Here is a 17,544-nt window from a genome sequence, read left to right as displayed (position 1 = left end):
AAGAGGAGATCACAGAAACCTAATGGGTTATATGATCCTTTGGAATCAGAGTTTAAGTATCAGTCAGGTCTTCTGGCCACTGGAGGTGAAGGTGACAGGGTAAAATAATTTTATCATTGTGTGGTCATAAAATAGAAAGTCATTAAGATAAATAGTAAATACACTTCTGACATTCTTGTTGTGAAAAGGGGGGGATTATGAAGTACTTTTCAATCAAAACAAACTCATTCAGGATAAAAACTGGGGAAGAATGAAGCCATCTCAATGGTCCCACAGTGTCAGACACAGAAGAGATGATCTGTTAAAAGAACAGCAAGGTTTCAGATCCCTCTCCAGACACAGTATCCAAGGTGCTTGTCAGGTCTGACTGCTATCCTGAAATGTCCAAGGAGCATATGGACAATCCTTGAGTTAGTCAAATATTCCTGGGAGGTTTTAATTATAGTGACTATACTTGTTCATTTGTAGAAGTTCTATTTGATCCTTTTAAAAAATTTATAGTCTCTTATTTAGTGTTTCTTTCATCTTGCTCTAGTCACTCCAATTCCTGGACCCCTAATCATTTTGTTTGCTGAAATTGCTGACTCCTTCATGGTGATGCATCCGTCTCATCACTGACATATTTAAACTCGGAGCTTATTGTCAGTGGGGTTTCTCTATCTTCCTAAGGGGTTCTCGCGTGATCCACTGTCTGGAAAGGCTTTGCAGAGAAGTGTTATGGTCACCTATGCTGGGGTCCTAAGGGGTTCTGGACAAGTCTTCAGTTTAGTCTTTTCAGGTCGAGTTTCTGTACAACAGACAAGCTATAAATTCAGACCCTGCCCTCAAACACGTCTGGTTCCTCAAGGGAGAAAAATTTCCCCACTTAAGAACCAGAGAAGGCAAGCCTCCCTGGTGATCCCAAATCAGTGATGAGGAATTTCAAGCTCTTTCCATGGGTTGGGGGGTGGGGGGAGGGGAAGGAGGGGAGGGCTGCCCTTTCAGTCCCCAAGCATCGTGCAGAGACCCTGGTTCCAGCTCCCTTCGCATCCAGCCTGAAATCACGTCCTTCTCTCGACGTGGGTGTCTAAGTCTGCTTGGGCTGCTACAACAAAGCACCACATGCTGGGTGGCTTTTAAAACAACAGAAGTTTATTTCTCACAGTTCTGGGGGCTGGAAGTTTGAATCACGGTGCCAGTAGGGCTGGAGTCTGGTGAGGTCCCTCTTCCTAGCAGATGGCCACCTTCCTGCTGTGCCCTCACACAGCAGAAGGGGTGAGGGAGCTCTCTGGGGCCCCTTTTATAGGGACACTAATCCTATTCACGAGGGCTCCACACTCATGACCCGTTCAATTCCCAGAGGCCCCACCTCCAAATAGCATCACATTGGGGATTAGGTTCCAACACATAAAGTTGCCGGTTGGAGGAGGGGGAAGGATAGAATATCCAGTTTATGGTAGTGGGCCTTTCGCATCTGGTCCTCTTTCCTCTTGGATTGTATCTGGATCTTGAAGCCTTGAGTTGAAGTTGCATCAGCTTCGATTGCTCCACTTCTGGTACCTGGAGATTTCCCTTTCTTTCCTTGGAGATAAGCTGTGTATTATATTTTGTGGTCATATTTTATTGACAATTTCTAAGAGTTTCGAGTACACGGGAAGAAGGCCAGCCAACATCAGCTGGGCCAGCCATGCTGTTGGGAGTTGGATAAATCGATACTAAGGTAAGCACACTGAACCCAGGACCCTCTTAATTCACTTTCAGCACAGAAAGGTGTAAAGTTGCTGCATTTTTTGGAGCAACAGGGCACTGAAACCTGGATCCATCTTCAGAGAAGTCAGTCAATCAACTGATACTACTCCTTACAAACAGAAATTATCACATCACAGCGTCTGACAAAAGACAGCCTCTTAAATATTGCCAGGTTAAGACCAGAAACCTCAGACTTTCCTGGAGGCGCAGTGGTTGAGAATCCGCCTGCCAATGCAGGGGACACGGGTTCGAGCCCTGGTCCAGGAAGATCCCACATGTCGTGGAGCAACTAAGCCCGTGAACCACAACTACTGAGCCCATGTGCTGCAACGACTGAAGCCCAAGTGCCTAGAGCCTGTGCTCCACAACAAGAGAAGCCACCGCAATGAGAAGCCTGAGCACTACAAGAAAGAGTAGCCCCCACTTGCCTCAACTAGAGGAAGCCAGTGCCCAACGCAGCCAAAAAGAAAAAAGAAAAAGAGACCAGAAACCCCTCTGCCACACATTTCTGGCCAGTTGCTTGGAAAATTTTCCATCTCCGTCAATTTCCTCTCAGCACATTCTCATCAGATTTTTTTTCTTAGTGTTTTAAATACTTAATTAGATCATTTTCCTTTCTTTTGTAAACATTTCCACCATTCCACTTTCAACTTGAAAACCACCACAGTAGACCGTCCCCTCCTTTCACCACCTCATCCCATTTAATCAGGGATTAAGTGCTAGTAACTTAATGCTTTCTGGTCTACTTGCTGTGTCCTATTCACTCGCTGCTACTCCCCGGGCCCGGCACTCAGCCTGGTCTCCTCTGGCTCCTTTAAGTCCCTGACCTGCTCCCTTGGCACATGAGCCTTCATGAGGCTGCTAAAATTTATATTTTTCAACTCAATCCTTCAGAGGCTCCCAAAGATAATCAAAATATCTTCCAAACTGCTTAGTACAGCATATAATAATTCTATGTTATCCCACTCTGCACCTGCCCCCACTTACTTATGAATCTACACTTTTTAGAAGAGTTTTAGAAAAATTGAGAAAATAGAACAGAGAGGTCCCATATACCCCACATCCAATTGTTCCCCTATTATTAACATCTAATATTCGTGTGCCAAAATTGCCACAATTATTAAACTTATATTGGTATATTATCATCAACTAAAGTCCATAGTTTCTTCAGTTTCCTTTTCAGTTTTTTTTTCCCTAATGTCCTTTTTCTGTCCCAGGAACCCATCTACCAGGAGCCCACACTGCATTCGGTCATCATGTCTCCTCAGACTTCTCTTGGCTGAGACAGTTTCTCAGACTTTTCTTGTTTTTGATGATTTTGACAGTTTTGAATGAGCGCTGGGTCTGGTGTTTTGTACAACTTCCAGTATTGGGATTTATCTTTCTCTTTTCTCACGATAAGACTGAGATTGTAGGTTTTGAGGAGGAAGACCCCAGAAGGGAAGGGACCACTTCATCACATCGGAACAAAGGTGCACACCATCCGCATGACTTATCACTGTTGATACATCATGGGTTTTCATCGCTTGGCTAAGGTAGTGTTTTTTTTTAGGTTTCTCCCCTTCTGTTCAGGACTCTGGGTGCATCCACCTGTCACTTGCATCTTGGTCACACATTAGTTCATGGCACGCACTTAAGAAGGCTTTTTGCAAAGTCCCTCTTTCGTTCAATTTTATTTTTTTCCCTTCATCTTCTATCCCCACACCCGTCCTTGCCACACCAACCTCAATATATCCTCTCAACATATTAAATATATAACCATCCTATTTATCTTCTCTATCTTTATTAGATAAAAGGTGGTATTTCTGCACGCATAATTTCAAAAACAAATACACGTTATAATAACTTTTTAAAGAAACTTTCTTCAAACAACATTAGGTTTGGGGAACCACCCAGTTCGGTACTTCTGACCTAATGATTCTTTGGGTAAATCAGCCACATCTTCTTTTATCCATGATTCAGAGGATGGAGACTAGAATACTTCCAGCTTCTGTGTCCACACCAAATGCTTGAGTTAATTTCTGGAATGGTCTCTTTACGGTCCCGTGGGAGAATTTCCCCCTGGAATTTACCCAAGGATAGAAACCCTGGGTGCTGAGGCTTTCTGCAACCCAGCTCCAAAGTGCCTGTACCTGTTTACATGGACTGTGCGCACCTTTCTGCCCACGTCCTCCCCAGGATTTAATGTTATTTGACTTTCAAGTATTCCCTATGTGGATGGGTATAAAGCAGTCTGTCCTTATTGTTTTCATGTGTATTTTTGATCATTAGTACATCAGTCAGCATTCTCTCACCCCACAGCCAGTCAAGTGACACACAGAATTAACCATCACAATTAGTAAGGTCTAACTTATTTTTTAAAATTAATTAATTAATTAATTTTATTTATTTATTGGCTGTGCTGGGTCCTCGCCACTGCACACAGGGTTTCTCTAGTTGCTGAGAGCGGGGGCTACTCTTCATTTTGGTGCACAGGCTCCTCATCGTAGTGGCTTCTCTTGTTGTGGGGCACGGGCCGTAGGCGCGTGGGCTTCAATAGTTGCGGCACATAGGCTCAGTAGTTGTGGCTCACGGGCTCTAGAGCACAGGCTCAATAGTTGTGGCGCATGGGCTTAGTTGCTCTGAGGCATGTGGAATCTTCCTAGGGCAGGGCTTGAACCCATGTCCCCCCAATTGGCAGGCGGATTCTTTACCACTGCACCACCTAGGAAGTCCAGGTCTAACTTATTTTTACAAGTCTTAGCATTTGTTTGCCTTCTGTGAATTGCCTAATTATATCCTTTCTTTTTTTTTTTTTTTTTTTTTTGATATTTTGTGATTTTGTCCTTCTGGTGGATGTACTAAACCTTCCTGCATACTCTGGAATGAATCTTTCATCAGTTTTACATGCTGCAATTACCTTGTCCCAGCTTTCCCCTATGTTTATGATGTCCTTCACTCAAAGCAGTACTCTCTTATTTTGTTGTAGTCAAATACATCAAATGCTCAACTTATGGTTTGGCCTTCGTGTATCTCATTTAAGAAATATTTTTCTCATGGTTGTTAATATATTATTCTAGATTATGAATTTACAGGATTTGATATTGAGAGAAAGCTAATTTTTCTCCATGTAGTGAGCCAATTTTTAACATCGAGCACTGAACATCATCTTTAGCCTGTGACTTACGATGCCGGGATCACCAAATACAAGGCTCCCTTAAGTACCCAGCTCTGGTACTGGATTCCAGTTTGCTACATTATTAGTTATTAACTCGTAACTATTCATCATACTCAATGCCAGTCCTAATAAAAAAAATCATAATTATATAAGTTATGGTTAAATGGGCTTATATTTTTCTCATCTTATATCCATACTTTGTCTTTCAAAATCCAACCTCTCTGTGGATTCTTTTTTTTTACTTTACAAATTTATTTATTTATTTACTTATTGGCTGTGTTGGGTCTTCATTGCTGTGCGAGGACTTTCTCCAGTTGCAGGGAGCAGGGGCTACTCTTCGTTGCAGTGCTCAGGCTTCTCTTTGCAGTGGCTTCTCTTGTTGCAGAGCACAGGCTCTAGGTGCACAGGCTTCAGTAGTTGTGCCACGTGGCCTCAATAGTTGTGGCTCATGGGCTCTAGAGCCTAGAGTGCAGGCTCAGTAGTTGTGGCGCACGCGCTTAGTTGTTCTGCAGCATGTGGGATCTTCCTGGCCCAGGGATCGAACCCATGTCTTCTGCATTGGCAGGTGGACTCTTAACCACTGCACCACCAGGGAAGCCATGGATTCTTCTTAAATACCTGTTATAATTTAGTTGTTTAATCCACTGCATGTCCAAGCACCCTGTCTCCCCTGCTAACTCTAAACCCCAAAGAGGTAGTAAAACAGAGAGAAAAGGGTAAGGGCTTTAATCTCAGGTACCCGGGCTAATTATTTGCTACTTACTAGGTGCATGACCACCAGCCAGTTTCATAGGCCATCAGAGCCACGGTTCCCTCTTCATATGGGGCAAAATAAAACAACAGGATTAATGAACATCTATTGAATATCCTATTGCATAGCCCTAGGAAGTAGCAAAAATTATTACTGTCATGTTATGGACCAAACTGGGGAGCTTGTCCAAACTTGCACAGCTAAGAAGAAACGGCTAGAGTAGGGATTTCAGCCCAGGATGTCTAAACACAAAAATTTCTATTCCTACTTTTACGCTGTATCCCCTTATTCGGACCATAGTGAGAGGTGTCTACTTCAATAATCAGTAATTATTATTTGCCCAACTTCTGAACTATGGGATAGAGCAGAACCTCTTACAACCTCAGCTTGTCCCAGTGGCTTTATGACAGTTAACACAGAAGGAATATTTCTCATGGGAAACAGAAAATTCACTGTCTTTATCTAAACAAAACCATAAAAATAATAATGGTTCTCAGGTACTGAGGGTTGACATTTTTTGTGAGGCCCTAAGCACTTGGATTCTTTAACTTATTTAATGCTTACATTGTTCTAATGTGGTAGATATTTATAGCCTCAATAACTGAGATTTCGCTAGGTCAAAAACTTCTCCAAATTACACAATGAGTATAGGCAGAGCTGGCCTTCAATCTAGATTTCTCAGTCTCCAAATCCTTCTACTTTAACTATTTGGTAAAAAGTCTATAATCTTAATGCATTTTTTAGCTATTTAGTTTTCTATTTTCTTTTTATACCATCTTAAAACATATTTTGTAGCATAAGAAATGAAAGTAAACAGAATGCTTTTCTACTGAAATAAAGTTTCTTCCATTTTGTTTTCTTTAACAAGGAGAAACAAGGACTGATTACATGCAGAATTCATTGTTTCTTACTGTCTTTAAAGCACAGTTAGTGATGTTATGAATGCCTGTAAAGAAATTCCAGGAAAAGAATACTGCTTTTGATAAAGGTATTTACTGACAGTAAATGCTAAACAAATCGGGGGCACAAGCTGCTAGTGTGTCCCTCTCTATCTGACAGACACGTATTGACTATGACGTTTAAAAGCTCAGATAGTTCATTCTATAAAGGTGAAAAACAGGTCCATTCAATATTGTGCCAAAATCATTCTAAGAGAACTTGACGGGAACTTCCTGTCAATGTAAAGACTTAATGTCCAAGTAGGAGTTACCCATGACAAAGAGAAAAAATATGTGTCAAGAAGAAGAGGAATTAGGTTTAATACAACATTAGTTTCCAAAGTAAAGCCACACGGTACTGGAATTTGGTACTATTTAAATATTAAAATTCTTAAGGTGATTAAATCTATGTCTGGTTCCATTTCATCTGTAACACGGGCTGGCAAAACGACTAGTCCTTCCTGTTGCCATGTGTAAAACGACTCAGCCTTTATTTTCAGAAGCAAACATTTTAATATCCAAAGACATCCCCCAAATTTGTTTAATTCCTTGCCTTTACAATTAAATGCAGAAGAACAAAAGGTACCACTGTGTGAGGCTCTCATCTAATATGAGAGCCTGGTTTTTTTTTACAGTAGATTTTCATCTGAGCCTTAACACTGAACTTAATAGAATCCTTAGTAATGTGTTGATTCTCACTTTACAGCTGATAGAATAATCAGCAATGAATTTCAGCAGAATTCTCTCCTGCCTTGCCATAGCTTTGTATAAAATGCTTGGCACCAGTACCATTCAGGTCTAATTATTCTAGCTTTTTGTTGCATAAACGAAAGATAAATTTCACCTCTTATTATGCTTTTCCTAAGTTTTTCCACTTCACCCATTTTTTCCAGATCAACTTTAAGTTGTATTTCCTATATTTTGCCTCGGCTCTAATGAATTTTTTTGACCTGGAATTGTATTCAATTTATAAGTGTGTTGGGGAAGAACTTACATCTTTCCAATATGCAGTATTTCCAGGAAGTCTCTCAACAGATTACACTTTTATCACTTCTGTAAGTTTCTGCATTTAGATTTCAAGCAGTTTTGGTTGAAATAACTTGCAAGAATGTTTCAGTTTTGCAGCTGCTGAATTTGAGATCTTGTACTGTTAAGTTTTCTAACAGGTTCTTACAGATAGTTAGGGTTGCTATTGATTTTTTTATTATAGCATATTTTCTAATTTGGGAAGATGTACAGTATGAAAGTGTCAGACTGACCAGCGATTATGTGACATCAGGTTTGGTACAGAGAGTGAAATGGATAAAACTGAAATATTTCCTAGTCTCATCTAAGATGAGAGACCTTCACTAATTAAACTTTAGCCATGTCACCCATACTCAAAATTTAGTGGCAGGTCAAAATCTGCAGCAGAAAATACAAAATGGATTGCCAGACCTCAAGAGCTAAAGTAACGGGATTCATTTTATAGCCAGAGCCTTTGAGTACAGGACTTAAGGAGAACAGATGACAATTACATTCTCAAAGATTTTATGGCACAAAACAGAGGCATGCCAACAGCAGGAGAGGGGGAGGAGAGACAACGCAAAATCAATAAGAAGCAACCATGACTTGTAGCATCTCCTAGCCCACTCCTGGCATTGAATGTCCACATAGTTTATTGCAAGTAAGAAACTTTCTCTAGACCAAGTAATAAAGACATAAGCAACACCCGGCATCCCAAGGGCATCTGCCCAATTGAAAAGGGGATACTGAGTTCTGGATGGCACAGCACTTACAGTGGCTTCCAGAGCAAAGGAGGGAGCCCAAGCAGGTTTATTCTCACTGCTGCTGAGAAGAATTCACTGGTACAGTCAAGAACAGGGAAGGGAATGGTTCCATCCCCTCTCCCAGGGAGGATGTCCATACCAGGGGACAGTTAGAACCTCTCCTGGTGCACAAGGAAGAAGGTACAGCAGGCAGGTACACAGTCAAGATGCTGTAAGAAGACCAACTACTAAATCAGGAGCCGAGGACAAAGATAGCAAGGACGACTGAGAATAGCAGGACAAAATCTGAGGTCAGGGTATCTCAGGAGAGTCTCTGTAGGAGCCACAGCTATTCTAATGGGGATGCTATAACCCTCAGGGTGTAAAGGAGCTGCACCCGTCCTAGTGAAACTGCAGTGACAAGTGTGAACACATCCCTTACCCCTCTTATAATTTTAAGCTCCTACATAAGCGTGTGACCAAGTCTGGCTAGAATTAAAAGGCCCTTTCTTCCTTGGTAAGCAGCAAACACAAGAGCCTTAAGAAAAGCATCTATGCTGTTTGGAGCTGAGGGCACACACACAAGAGAGATATCTGTATACGATCATTTGGTTTCCACTGAGATTTGTCTAGAGAAAAACCAAACCTTTGTAACGGCGGATTTTTGCATTCTGGCCATGTGAAATTGGAAAAAAAAAATCCAACATCATTTGTACAGTTAAGACTTTGATTATTTATTTCGATACTTATTATATATTTAACGATAAATTTCACTATTAGCCCTGACTCTCTGCATTGGGCAAGACAATGTGTTCTCCACCCCTCTCCCCAAAGTAAGCAAGACTTATCAAAGATCTTCCAATCTATCCAGGAGGAACATAAAAACACTCAAATACTGTAATATAAAAAAAAAATTTTTATAACAGTGAGAATCAAGTTTCAAAAATGATATCAGAAGAGCCCAGGAGAAAGAGAAAAACATAGTCGCTCTACTCTTCCTCCCTCCCCAATGGTATTAGGTGGCAGGTCCAAAGGAAGTAATTAGGATTAGGTGAAGTCATAAGCGTGGAGACCTCATGAATGGGATTAGTGCCCCTATAAGAGTCCACGAGACCATTTACTTTCTCTTTCTGCTCCCTGCCATGTGTTGGCAGTTTGCAACCCTGAAGATGAATCCAGCAGAATCAGACCATGCTGGCACCCTGATCATGGACTTCCAGGTTCTAAAAACATGAGCGGCAAATTTATGTTGTTTATAAACCACGCAGGCTACGGTACTTTTGTTATAGCAGCCCAAACAGACTAAGACAGAAACTTAAGAAATGAGAACCAAAAAACTACTTTGGAGAAAGTAGCATTTGACCTTGGCCTTGGGCACTGGGTAGCTTTCAAAAGACAGAGATGGGAACTAGAGATTATCTTGGTGGAAAATCAGAGAGAGGGCATCAAGACAATAGAGGCCCTGGCATGTGTGTACTCAAAAAATCATAGCTTGGTTTGGATTGTCACTGTGAATACTGAATGGGAAAAAAAATTTTTCTTCTCATGAAGTATCTTTGAAGACCAGGATAACTAATTTCTCAGTCTTGATGTCATTATACGTATTCAACCTGAGGCCTTTAGATGAGTCCCGTTAGTTCAGCAAGTTCCCTGTGGTTGTTTCCCAGCTCTTGTTATTAGATTATGAAGTACCTTACATGGTACCTTGAAGTGTCCTCAACACTTGCACTGTGTACACCTGCCTCACTGGCTCTGTGTGCTGCAGGGACATCTCCTTGTCACCCATTTGCCTTTGCCCAGCAAAGTTGAGATGTGATTATTAAAACTGTGCTGCTTCCACAGGGATAATTTCCTGAACCATCAATTAGACTTCTATGGAAAGTCTTTAAGGTAGAGGTTATAAATTAAGCAAATCTCACATATACACTGCAAACAAAGCAATGCGGCTCATGAGCTTTATTTCATAAACACAGCCTGTGTGAGCTATACTGGATATTGGCAGAACGTGAGAGAATATAGAATTGATGACAGGTTTTTGTTTTTGTTTTTGTGTTTTTGTTTTTTTTGGTTTGTTTACTGTGCAGTTAGACCAAGGGGTTAAATTGACTTACCAAAGCTTGCTCAAGAAGCCAAGTTGCCATAAATTAAGCTTGGGATTCCAGATACACAAGGAGCAGTGGATGACTAATTCCTACTGCCTTCTCTCTACTCTAGAACCTAAAAGTGAACAACTAAGGGCATAAAAATTTCTAGTACACCATTTTGAATCAGTTTGGGTCCAACAGCATTTATTATATGCCCAATTAGAATGTGCAAAACACATGGTTAGACTCTTGTTCTCAAGGAATTGAGGGAAGACACATACATAAAGCGTGAATTCTAATCAGGACAGAAGGAATGCCTAAACACTGATGGGTTAAGATTTCCCAGCGCCAGTAAGGTAAACTAAGAACCTGGATGTCGTAATACATGGCAGAGTCAACTCACATGGGAAAGCAGGGGCTGAAATAATTAAACCTTTATATTTTTCTACTTTCCATATTTAAATGCAGGGTTTCTCTGGGTATCTTATGGCCTATGCTTACATAAAGGAAAGAAATAGACAACTTCACATTGCTAAGAATTTGGGAAACTCATTAACTTGGGTTATCCACTTAAGGACTTGTAATTCTATCAGTAGTTTTACATTATTAATGACATTTCAGAATTTCAGAATGCCTTCAAACTCCCACTTGACTCTTCTGTGCTCCGTTATAATTACCAATAAAAGTTATTACTTGGACGATTTACTAGGTGCCAGACAACGTGCTACGTGAGTTGCATGCACAATTTCACTCAAACTTCTCAATAATAATGCAAGATAAGTATTATTATTCATGTTTTTCAGGTGAGGCAATGTAGCACCCAGATAGGTAAGGAAATTTTCCAGTGATCCTATTGCCTTATGGAGGCAAAACCGAACCTAACTCCGGCTGATTCTGAATCACCTTCACGTATTTACAGCTCCACACATCCACACACCCAACACTCTTCCCTGTAACAGCTTCCCACAAGTTTCTTTCTCTGTAAATATTAACCTCCACTTCCTATCCAGTACGAGGACATGCCCAGAGGGCATTATATCTGGATGGAGCAAGAAACATAGACTAAAAACACATGATTATTATTAGAATTAAATTACAGGATAGCCCCCAAACACTGAAAAAAGTAAAGTGCTATATGCATGTAAGGTTTGAATACACTTTATAGTTAAAAATAATACTAAACAGTTGCATACTATTGAAGCCACAGTTGTATTATTAGAGATACTTCTGTGCTTGTCTTTTCCTTCCAACTAAATTATAACACTGTACAGATGGAAAGGGTCCAAGATACCTTCGCACGACCTGAAGTGAACTGGCCCCCTTTTTATCAAAACATAAGGGTCTCATTTTAACATAGAAACTTGGTGGATTCACATTTAAGAATATTTGACTAAGGAAATAATTGGCCCTTAGTCATGTCTTTTCTGACTTGACTAGAATTAAGTTGAATGTCAAGAAGAATGAGACTGTGTTGAATAATTATTTGTGAAGTTAGTCCCATAGCTTTACAGGTGGAGCTTTTACATCTCATTGTTTTATTAGCAGAGCATGATTTATACCACAATTATCATGACAACTAGCTCTCAACTCCACAGGACCTAGTCTTTGAAAAGCAAGTTATGTTTATTTTTGTTTTTTAACAACTATATGAGGGTAATTTTGGACAGAGTAGGCACACATCTGCTAGGAAGGTAGATTCAACCTAAGGTAAAAAAGTTTATTAGTTAGTACGCATTGCCTATCTTGACATGACCACAAAACCACCACTTACAAGTTTATCTTTCTATTGTGGTTTCAATGGTCTATGAAGAATTTTGCTTTTCACTTTTCCTTAGAAAAGTTGAATGGAGGCTAAGAAAACATCGGTACAAATGGTGAACCACTGGCAATTAACTCTTGTACTATCGTGCTGTCTGGTTTTTAGGGATTTAGAATCAAGAAAAATGACTGATGTCAAACAGTGAGGCGTTACCTTAAATCATCCAGCTTTGGGTGAAAGAGCTTTATCTCAACTTAGCTCAGTCAAAAAATCCACTATGACTCTGGTAAAAACTAACCTGTCTGTTGGTACCAAGTCTATTAGAATGATTTTTCATTACCCACTTATACTAGACTTCACACCAGACTTTCACTCTCGTATGTATGGACTGATATACGAATGTGTTTGCACACATTTTCTTCCTTCTATTTCACAGAAGACCGTAACTTCTCTGAAATGTCTCCCACCCTATTTTATCAATTTGTGTCCATCATCTTGTGAACCCACTGCCTTTGCTGTGCTTGGGGACCTCTGAATTTGATGTCCATTTTACCAAAGCAGTTTTTAGAACACAGCCGATTGAATGTAAAATCCTGCATTTTACCCGTGGCTCTGAAATTGCCCGTGTACCTTGCACTCTCATAAACTGCTTTCATATCCTGCATGAAACCTGTGAACTCTGGCCGCGTGGCTCTCAGAAGATGGGAATTGCTGGAGCGGTGGCTTTTCAGCCTTTTAAGCACTGCATCCTTGGAGCACTTTGTCAAAACACATCAGACCAGCCACATCTGTTCATTTATCTGAACCAGAGAAAACAGCTTTTAAGATCTTCTTAGATCGGGCATATTGCTGCTGCTTGATGACTTCCCAAAGGTATATATCATTGTTCCCCATGACGGGCTGAACGTCTCATTGGCATACCATAATTATGCATTTTATTCCATAGTCCTTTGAAATCTGCACCCATCCATGAGTACTCTGGCTCCCTGAAAGCAGTGTTAGTCATTGCCACTGCAATTAATTGTGAACGTGGAACTGTTTAACACAGTCAATCAGGGAAGCTTAAATCTGAGCATAAAGAAATGCAAGTAGGGGACTTTCCTGGTGCCGCAGTGGTTAAGAATCTGCCTGCCAATACAGGGGACATGGGTTCTAGCCCCGGCCCGGTAAGATCCCACACGCCTCGGAGCAACTAAGTCTGTGCATCACAACCACTGAGCCTGTGCTCTAGAGCCCGAGAGCCACAACTACTGAGCCCATGTACCACAATGACTGAAGCCTGTGCGCCTAGAGCCTGTGCTCCACAAGAGAAGCCACCACAATGAGAAGCCCGCGCACCGCAACAAAGAGTAGCTCCCGCTCACCACAACTAGGGAAAGCCTGTGCACCACAACAAAGACCCCACACAGCCAAAAATAAAAATTTCAAAAATTAAAAAAAAAAAAAGAAATGCAAGTAGGATTAGATCTAAGCTTAGATCTAAAGGTTAGGAGACATTAGATGAAAACTGTATCCTCTCTGAAGACCTCCCTCGCTTAAAATCTCATTGTCCAAACAAGCTTAACAATAACATGGAAAATATTACTGGATGATATACGATTACACTAAACACCAGAGGGGGAAACAAACTTGGAATTTTAATTCAATGCCCCTCTGAGCTACCCCGGGCAGGGTCATCACCTCTTCATGACTGAAGATTTCCACCCGCAAACACAGAGCCCACTCTTTGTATCTCCCGTGCTTTCGTTTGAGGGAGCTGATTATAGAACTTCCCTCTCTGACCTGCTGCTCCCATGATGTAAGAGAGGTGCATAGATGAAGAACCCTGAAAACTCCCTTCAGAGTCCCAGAATATTATATCTCATGCCAATTGAGTAACAGTTCTTCATTCTGATGAAACTTAGACATGTTTCTGTTAACTAAACCCAAAATAACATGTGCCTTCTTTTTTTTTTTATTATTTGAAGATTTTCTTTTTGATGGGGACCATTTTTAAAATCTTTATTGAATTTGTTACAATATTGCTTCTGTTTTAATTTTTAGTTTTTTTTTTTTTTTTGGTCCTGAGGCACGGGGGCTCTTAGCCTCGGGATGGAATTTGTACCCCCTGCACTGGAAGGCAAAGTCTTAACAACTGGACTACCAGGGAAGTCCCAACATGTGCCTTCTTTATGATTTAAAAATGTATGTGTATGTGTGTGTTTACATAGATATATAATTCGGTAGATCAATGAATTAAAAAAAGCTCTGGGAAGAGAAGCAGGGACACAGAGCCCCATGCAGGTGAGTGACTTTCCAGACGTGTGGGGTGGTGGGCTGTCTAGGAGACTGGTGGGCAGGAAGGAGTTGATGTCAAGTGAACTGTCCAGGCTGGCGAAGCCACGGACCCCAGGAAGGCAGGTAACGGGGTAGCTGCGTGGGAAATAACTGTGATGGTGAGTCAACCCCTAGTGCTGCACTGAGCCATGGCCTGAGGCCAAAGGAGAAATGCACCCCTATATCCACTCACCAAAACACAGCCCCATATTTTGAACCAAGAAGAAAAAGTTCATATACATTCTACAATTAAAAAGCATGACACTACTATTATACATAAAATAGATAAACAATAAGGTCCTCCTGTATAGCACAGGGAACTATATTCAGTATCTTGTAATAACCTGTGATGGAAAAGAATCTGAAACAGATGTATACATATATATCTGAATCACTTTGCACCAGAAATTCACACACCATAAATCAACTCTATTTCAATAAAATAAATTTTTAAATAAGAAAACATGACTCTAAACACCTCCCCCTTCATGCCCCCTCCCTACCCCTCAAAAATAATTTGGAAAGCCACTGGCCCAGGGAGGCCAAACTCTCCCGGGGATCTCCCGGGAATCACTGACACCAGCAGTCGGTACAAGCTACACTGTTTGGAAAGTGTTTAGTTATGCTGTTTCTTTCTGAATTCCTTTTGACTGGAAGGGGCAAAGAACAACATACAGCCTCAGGGGTTGGAGGGTACGCCTGACCCCCTGCCACTGCCACCCTGGGCCTGAAGAACAGGTCTTTGTACCAGTTCAAAAGATACAGTTCGAAAGTCTAACTCTCTCCCACCACTGAAGCCCACAGCCTCACACGTGAACTAGGTTCTGCTCTGGCCTCCGGCACAGACCTAAGTACGGTAGGAATCCGCGTCAGGTGGTCTCCCAGAGCCCTTCCCATGCACACTGCTGTACTTCATGTTCTCTGGCAGCTCCCCAGTCTGGAGTTTGAACCCCCAGTACATCATGTCTTTAGGGATCTGAGTCTGTAGAGCAAGACCCCTTTGTGAAATGCTCCCAGGCTACCCTCCTCACACCATTTAAATGGTAAGTATTCGGAGCACTGACCCCAACAATATTCAAGATTCAGTGCACAGAAATCTTCCTGAATGCACTCATTTATGCATTCATTAAACAAAGAATTAGTGACTGCCTTTTAGGGGTCCAACTCCTTTCTAGATGCTGGGTGTGAAGCAGTGAATAAAAGGGTCAAAAATCCCTGCCCTCCAGGTGCTAACATTCCAGTGGGGAAAGGCTGCCAATAAACAGACAGGTGAGTAAAACAGACAGTGAGTCAGAGAGAGAGAGAAGAGCTGGAGAGGAAGTAGAGCAGGGATGGGGTGGAGACCGCCTGCAGCCGGGGGATGTCATTTTAGGTAGGCCGGTCATAAAAAAAAAGGCTCACCAAATCTAAAATAATGATACAAATGAACTTATTTACAAAACATAAATAGACTCACAGACATAGAAAACAAACTTATGGTAGGTACCAAAGGGGGAAGAGAGGAGGGATAAATCAGGAGTTTGGAATTAACAGATACACACGACCATATATAAGATAGATAAACAAGGACCTACTGTATAGCACAGGGAACTATATCTAATATCTTATAATAACCTATAATGGAAAAGAATCTGAAAAAGAATATATATATATAATATTATAATATATTATATATAACATATAATATATTATATATATTATGTATACATAACTGAATCACTTTGCTATACACTTGAAACACCGTAAATCAACTATACTTCAATAAAAAAATAATACATTAAAAACGTCTCACTGAGAACCCACTGAGAAGGTGAGATTTGAACAAAGACTTGAATCAGATGAGAGGCTGAGTGGAGAACTAGGGGGCTGGGGGAAAGTTCTAGCAAATGTGAAGTCCCTGATGCAGGAGCTTGGCCAGAAGACTCATTATCAGCAAGGAGATTAAAGTGTTGGAACAAAAAGCGATGAGTGGGTGCATGCAGGGAGTTGGGGTGGGGTGGGAGGAGGGGGTAGAAGGAAAAGGAAGAAAGCAGACTGTATGTGGGGTCTTTTAGGCCCCTGTAAGGACTTGGACTTTCCCCTGAGATGGGGAGGCTTACAGGGATATGGGAGGAAGCAGTGAAATGATTTGACTTTTGTTCACAGGCTCCCTCTGGCTGCTATGGAAATGAGTTTGCTTGGGGGCAAAGGTGAAAATGGTTGGAGGACAGTAGTGGCTGGGACAAAGGTGACAGCAGAGGAACAGAAAAAAATTGTCTAAATTCTGGATAGTTTTTGAGGTTAGAGCCAATGGGTCTAATGAATTGAATACCTGACATGGTAAAAAAATGAGAGTCAAAGATAACACCTGAGTTTTCGTATCTGAGCAGCTGGAAGTATGGAACTGTTATTTCCTGACTTGGAAAAGTGGGTGCAGAAAGCTCAGGTTTGGGATGGGTGACAGCAGAAGCTCACTTTTCACCATGGGGGCTGTGAGGTACCCATCAGACAGCCAACAGGCCATGAGAGTTGGAAGCTCTGGAGTTCATGGAATTTGGAGTTCAAGAGAGAATCCTGGGCTGGAGATAGATATTTGGCAGTTGGCAGAGAACAGATGGCATTTAAAGTTGGAGTGGACCCAGCTGGCAGGCTTGGTTCATTGTGCTGTTGGCTGTTTTAAAGGAGAATCTGTGTGCCGTGCGATGGAGCATGTAAGCCTGGATTTTCTGTGCTCCCATCACTCTCTTTTGCTTTACACCTGTCCTACTCCACCCGTATGCTGCCCCGGTTCCCTGGAAGCGCCTCACGAATGAGTAGGGATCTTGCTGTGTACGGCTCAGTGACGCATATTCTTGGCACGGACTCGATTCTCACCATTCTCAGTAAATGTCTGGCAAACAAGAAAGTGATTTCTGGCATAGAATAGTGAAAGGGCTCAGCAAAGTTTACAGGAAAGTCAAGTCGTAGGAATATATGGGAAGATTACAAAGTGAGGCAGGAAACAAACTGGAAGGAAGAAATGTTCCAGGACAGACTTTTCACTGGCAGGCAGACCCAGGGGATGGAAAACCAGATTATTAATAC

General features: G+C 41.4%; 1 protein-coding gene across 1 annotated transcript in view; it reads right to left on the bottom strand.

The window, feature by feature from the left end:
- CTNND2 (catenin delta 2) overlaps positions 1 to 17,544 on the bottom strand; it is an 805,106-nt gene that overhangs the window by 501,210 nt on the left and 286,352 nt on the right. The gene's annotated exons all lie outside the window — the stretch shown is intronic.

Source organism: Hippopotamus amphibius, chromosome 15, assembly GCF_030028045.1.
Source record: "Hippopotamus amphibius kiboko isolate mHipAmp2 chromosome 15, mHipAmp2.hap2, whole genome shotgun sequence".
Lineage (NCBI taxonomy): Eukaryota > Metazoa > Chordata > Mammalia > Artiodactyla > Hippopotamidae > Hippopotamus > Hippopotamus amphibius.
Note: the sequence above shows the minus strand (reverse complement) of the source record. Positions and strands in the feature narration are given on the sequence as shown.